Raw genomic sequence first — 7,147 nt, forward strand, 5'->3', positions numbered from 1 at the left:
GACAGAGACCTGGGGAGTGGGAAGGAGGAGGTCGGGGAGGTGAATGTAGATGGGGGTGGGATTCTCACGAAGGAAGGGAACATGCACATTCACCTGGACATCTTCAAAGGAAAAGGGTTGTGGCTGGCAGGTCACGGAGGGGAGGTGGAAGGTGATGCCGGGGGATGGACTGTGATGGGGGAAAGGAAATGGGTGACTGGAGGAGGGGAAAAGACAGGGGAGCACATGAAAAAGCGAATCCAGACCATGCTGTCTAAATCGAAAGTGAAACGACAGTCGTGGTGGGCGAGATCAAGTGCTGCATGGGAGTGTGATCATTGGGTGGATGGAGATGCAGGTCAGCTCAGATGGACAACTGAAAGTGAACCCCAGCAGGCAGCATTGAAAATGCTCAGGACAGTGAGGTGAGTGTGATATGTGCAGGATCTATGTACATGGGAGAGAGCTTGCACGAAGCTCTAAAAGGCCCTGCCACACACGCACACTTCTCCCTCCAGAATCACTCATTGGCCAGCTGCTCCCTCTGCAGTGACAAAGGATAAGGTTGAGGGGTTCACAGGGAAAGGGGCCTGGGAGGGAGAGGACAGCCTCTGAGATTACTGACTGGATGACCCAGGGGTGTCCAGCTGCCGGACCTCCTCCCCTCTGGGGCCCTGGCCTAACTCCTTGAGGGGAAGGATCACCTGGAGGGACGATGAGGTGCCCTCTTTCCCTCTCACGTTGCTACTGCGGGAACTCACCCGTGGCTCCTGTGATGGAGAGCAGGTCTGTGCGCATCTCCACATTCTGCTGGACCAGAGTCTCCATGCCATCCACCACCCTCCCCATGGAGACCTCCATACACGCACATGTGGGCACCACTTCATCAGAGAGCAGGCAGACGCACTCATCTGACTTGCGTGCCACTCTGTTGAGGGCTTCCCACAGATCTGCGTGATGTTCGAATGCCTTCTGACTCTCCAGGCTGAGTTGGAAGGCCAAATCCAGAGGCTCATCATCTGACTTGGACCTCACAGAGGCCTGTTCCCCAGCAGTCCTCTGAGTGCTGGGGAGCTCGGCCGAACCTGCCTCCTCCTACTGCGGATAGGTGTCCATGTGGTGACCACCAGATTGTGAACCCGAGCCTGCTCTAGAACTAGGTCCCACTGAGGTGTGTATCTCTGCTTTGGGGCAGGGTATGGGTTAGCGCTGTGACAGGTCTTCCAGGCTGCTTATTTCCAGCTCTTCAATGGAGGAGGTGTCCTCTTGGCTGGAGGTGAAGACATGGATGGAGCTGGAGGACTGACTGGCTGAGGGTATCGGTCGCTTGGCAGAGATTCCTGTGAACCAAAGTATAGATAATTAGTACATGCAGCAGTGTCTAAAGCAGGAGAGAGAGCACTCATATTTCTGTTGAGAGAGGGATGATGTGGTGCAGGATTCTCACAAGGGTGTTTGCTGCTGACCTCACTGTCACCGCAGACACTGTCCATGTTCTCACCAGTCAACACAATGGCACACTCCACAAAGTGAGTGAGGGGCCTGATGTGGGCCACTCCACCCCCCGGTCTGGGACTTCTCCCTGCTGTTGTGAGTAGGCTTCTCCTGCATGGAAACCGATGGAGAGACTGTGAGCCAGACAGATGGCACTGCATGGAATGTTTGTGTGGTGAGTGGAACCATGGACAGGATGAGGTCGTGATCTCGAGGGAATATGAGCCTGAGGGAGATGTGAGGGTGTGTGTGAGAGTTAGTGGTGTTGTCCCTTGAGGTCTGAGATCCCTGTGGATGTGTGATGGGTTTGAGAGTGTGTGAATTGAGAGTGATGAGAAAAGTGAGTTACCCTGGTGGAATGGATGAGGCCATTCAACCTGTCGTGGCACTGGGTGGCTGTCCTCTTTTACAGGGCACTGGCACTGAACACTGCCACCACCGCCTCCCATGGTGGATTGGTGATGCAGCTGCCCGGGTAGAGGACATCATGGCGGACCTCCACGGCTTTCAAAAGGTGCTTGAGGGAAGTGACGTTGAAGTGGGCAGCAGCAGTCTTTTTGCCTTTGGGGCCATCCTGTCTTCCATGCAGCAGTCCTGGGCTGGAAGCACTGAGAGGTGTGCGCATGGCTGCAATTTAAATGTGACACCCGGCGTGATGAAGCATGACGGTGTAGCAGATGAATGAGACTCCGTCTGCCATGGGAACAGTGGGCAGAATTTTGCCCTTGGTGGGTGAGCGGGCCCCACCGGCTCGGCGGCAGGCGGGCAGCCGACCCCCGCTGCCGAAACGAGGCCTGCCGCCATTTTGAGTGGGTGGGTCAATTAAGGTCCACCCAGCGGCCTGCCCGACAGGAAGCGCTATGCACTTCCTGTGCAGGGGGGGAGTGAATTCCCAACTGTCAAAGTGCGTGTATGCACGCAAAAGAGTGCAATGCTCCCTGAGGCAAAGTCCTGTCAGGGAGTCTAGTGACAGGTAAGAAAAGTAAAAAAAAAGCGAAATATTAAAATTATTAACATGTCCCCCTCATGTGACAATGTCACACGAGATGGGACATGTTAACAAGAAACAAATAAAGTTTATTACCTTTTTAAAAAACGGACACGAAACTTCATCTCGTCAGTGGATGACGTTTCATGAATAATCTGAAGCCCGCTGGAGCTCCTGGCCTGCCCGCCAGCCTGAAGCTTGGACGGGCAGGGTCTTTAACAAGGTTAGTTAGCCTGTCAATGGCCTCAATTAGCTGATTTTGCTGTCCGCCTGCCTTCCTGAAAATTTAAATGGACCGGGATGATGTCGGGGGTTCCTCCCGATGTCATCCCGCGTCATTTTCCCCTGGGCGAGCGGGCCCCGCCCCCAAATCGCCGAGGGGAAAATTGTTTTCAGTGTGTTTCCCAGGAACGCATAATTATTACGGCGGGTTTGGGGCGACAGGTGTGAAAAGCTGCCATTGCGGCTGGCGGGTAAAATATCATTTTACCCACCCGCTACCGCACTTAGTGCAAATCTGGGATGATTCCGCCCATTATCTGCAGGACCAATGTGACTGTAATGACAGGATATTCCAGATTTTTTACTAGTGTATTTGAGGATGTATTCCATAATTTCATCCTTTTGTAATTAGGGGCTTGAATGATTAAAGGACAGCTTTTATGAAGGTTGGCAATGGTACATATCAGAAATATAGAGGTCAGCATGTCCGTTTTGTAGCCCACATTATTTGCTGCCATTCACTTTCATTGTCTAATTCCCATTTTATTAAATGGATTAGCAGGATAATGACAATCGCATCCTAGAATTTTATTAATTTCTCAGTTGAAACTGCAAACCTGCTATTTCGATCATTCTTTGACTCAAGAAGTTGGACTTGCATCATTAGATAACAGGCATTCCTGCTGACGATGGGATATTGTGCAAGCTCAAGTTACATTGGAATAAACATGACTCAACCTGCAAATCACCCCAGGAAATAAACATTTCTCAGAAAAGTCTTCCTCTGTGCATTACATATAACAAAATCATAAACTTGTTTATTAAGAACAGATGTAGGATTTTATTACTTAATACAAAGAGCCATGGAGTCATAATAGTACTGAAGGAGGCCATTCAGCCCCTCATGTCCACACCATCTCTCTGTAGAGTCAGTCCCATTCTCCCATTCTATCCCCGTAGTCCTGCAAGTTTATTTCCCTTAAGTGACCATCCAATTTCCCTTTGAAAACATTGACCATTTCTGTTTCATGTATAAGGGCAGCAGTCTTTATCCGTGTCTGTCTCAGTGAGAGTCTTTATTGAACACTTGAGAAATGGCAGTCCACAGTGCTTGTCTCATGGCAGAGTCACATGACAATGGCAAACCAGGTAGTTCACTGGTAGCACAGAGTGCATTTCCAAAACCCAAACACTTTACACTTCCAACACCTTCAAAACAGCGAGTTCCAATCCATTAGCACTCGATGTGAAGTTCTTCCTCACCTTCCTCTCTGTACATCTTACCCAAAATCTTAAATGTGTGTCCCCTAGTCCTTGTACCATCAGCTAATGGGAACAGTTTTTTTTTATTTTAACTAAGCCTGTCATCACCTTGTACGCCTCTATCAAACCTCCCCTCCATCACCTTTGTTCCAAGAAGAACAACCTTGACTCCTCCAACCTAACCTTATTGCCAAAAATCCCTCATCCCAAAGGAAATCATTCCCTCTCCCAGGAACAGGTAATTCTATTGTGGAATATTGCAGAACATTTGAAATTAATTCTAACATGGTGGCACAAAGTTCCTGTTGCACTGCTTCAACAATGTACCTCAACAGCAGCTTTGTACTAATATTAAATATTTATTTTCTTTCACATGCAGCTTTTCTCTGAAACCAGCAACTTTGTGACAAATTAGGGCTAGTTTATACCCGTTTGGAAAAACAATTATTCTGCTGCAGCTTCTTTTACCTCAAGTTCTTACAGTTGTCCAGGAGAGACAATCTGGACTCTATTATAAACAGGAGCATTTTATAGCCTTCACAAATATCATTGTGGGTTGGCTGATTACTATTAATGTACTGTTAATGATAGAATTGATCAGCAGACACTTCTTAGGTGGAAACATTAAGTTTATTTACAATACACTCAACAGCAACGACACGTATACTTTCAAATCCGATTCCATCTTTGCACTGACCGATGAGGTAGTCTGCGCTATACTCCTATTGGTTACTACAGATCATATAATCATCCTTAACAAGTATTGTTCTTAAAGGCACATTAAACTACATAAAACCATAATTACTACACTTCCAAACTTGTCCTGTAAGTACACAGGACTAACAGACTGCAACTGAAAATAATTAACTGCTCCCCTGGCTCCCATACCTACAAGATGATGCATTGGATGAGGTTATGGATTGTTGAGGGGGCGTGGAGAGTTCAGTGGCGGATGGTCGTTTAAATTTACCCCTAGGTCAGCATGCCAGTTTCCCAACACTTCCTGAGACTAGCATGCTAGGATTTCAGAATGCACCAACAGGAGCCTGAAGAGGCTTCCAACCCTGACATTGTCATCAAACCTGCTGACAAGGGTGGTGCTGTTGTTGTCTGGCGCACTGACCTCTACCTCGCGGAGGCTGAGCATCAACTCACAGACACTTCCTCCTACCTTTTCATGGACCATGACCCCACCACTGCACATCAAGCCATTGTTTCCAGGACTGTCACTGACCTCATCTCCTCTGGGGATCTTCCTCCCACAGCTTCCAACCTGATAGTCGCCCAACCTCAGACGGCCCCCTACCACCTCCTACCCAAAATCCACAAACAGAACTGTCCCGGTAGACCGATCGTGTCAGCTTGCTCCTGCCCCACAGAACTCATTTCTTGTTATCTTGACTCCCTTCTCTCTCCCCTTGTCCAGTCCCTTCCCACCTACATCCGTGATTCCTCTGACACCTTATGTCACATCAACAATTTCCAGTTCCCTGGCCCCAACTGCTTCCTCTTCACCATGGATGTCCAATCCCTCTTCACCTCCATCCCCCACCTGGATAGTCTGAGGGCCCTTAGCTTCTTCCTCAAACAGAGGCCCGAACAATCCCCATCCACCACTACTCTCCTCCATCTGGCTGAACTTGTTCTCACACTGAACAATTTCTCCTTCAACTCCTCTCACTTCCTCCAAATAAAAGGTGTGGCTATGGGTACCCGCATGGGCCCCAGCTATGCCTGTCTCTTTATGGGGTATGTGGAACATTCCTTGTTGCAGTCCTACTCCGGCCCCCTTCCACAACTCTTTCTCCGGTACATCGATGATTACTTCGGTGCCGCTTCATGCTCGCGTCGGGATTTGGAAAAATTTATTAATTTTGCTTCCAATCTCCACCCCTCCATCATTTTCACGTGGTCCATCTCTGACACTTCCCTTCCCTTCCTTGACCTCTCTAGCTCAATCTCTGGTGATAGACTGTCCACCAATATCCATTACAAGCCTACTGACTCCCACAGCTACCTTGACTACAGCTCCTCACACCCCACTTCCTCTAAGGACTCCAGCCCATTCTCTCAGTTCCTTCGCCTCCGTCGCATCTGTTCTGATGATGCTAACTTCAAAAACAGTTCCTCTGACATGTCCTCCTTCTTCCTTAACCGAAGTTTTCCACCCACAGTCGTTGACAGGGCCCTCAACCGTGTCCGGCCCATCTCCCGCGCATCCGCCCTCACGCCTTCTCCTCCCTCCCGGAAACATGATAGGGTCCCCCTTGTCCTCACTTATCACCTCACCAGCCTCCGCATTCAAAGGATCATCCTCCGCCATTTCCGCCAACTCCAGCATGATGCCACCACCAAACACATCTTCCCTTCACCCCCCTGTCGGCATTCCGTAGGGATCGTTCCCTCTGGGACACCCCTACTCCTCAACCCCCACCTATGGCACCACCCCATGCCCACGCAAAAGATGTAACACCTGCCCCTTCACTTCCTCTCTCCTCACCGTCCAAGGGCCCAAACACTTTCAAGTGAAGCAGCATTTCACTTGCATTTCCCCCAACTTAGTCTACTGCATTCGTTGCTCCCAGTGTGGTCTCCTCTACATTGGAGAGACCAAACGTAAACTGGGTGACCGCTTTGTAGAACAACTGCAGTCTGTCCGCAAGAATGATCCAAACCTCCCTGTCGCTTGCCATTTTAACACACCACCCTGCTCTCTTGCCCGCATGTCTGTCCTTGGCTTGCTGCATTGTTCCAGTGAAGCCCAACGCAAACTGGAGGAACAACACCTCATCTTCCGACTAGGCACTTTACAGCCTTCTGGACTGAATATTGAATTCAACAACTTTAGATCTTGAACTCCCTCCTCCATCCCCACCCCCTTTATGTTTCTTCCCCCTTCCTTTTGTTTTTTCCAATAAATTATATAGATTTTTCTTTTCCCACCTATTTCCATTATTTTAAAATATTTTTAAATCTTTTATGCTCCCCCCACCCCCACTAGAGCTATACCTTGAGTTCCCTACCATCCATTCTTAATTAGCACATTCGTTTAGATAATATCACCAACTTCGATACCTATGTGTTCTTTTGTTTTGCTGTCTGTGACATCTTTTGATGATCTGCTCCTATCACTGCTTGTTTGTCCCTACAACCATACCACCCCCCTCCACTTCTCTCCCCCCACCCGCTCCCCCTCCACAC

Source organism: Carcharodon carcharias, chromosome 19 (genome assembly GCF_017639515.1).
Source record: "Carcharodon carcharias isolate sCarCar2 chromosome 19, sCarCar2.pri, whole genome shotgun sequence".
NCBI classification, from domain to species: Eukaryota; Metazoa; Chordata; class Chondrichthyes; order Lamniformes; family Lamnidae; genus Carcharodon; species Carcharodon carcharias.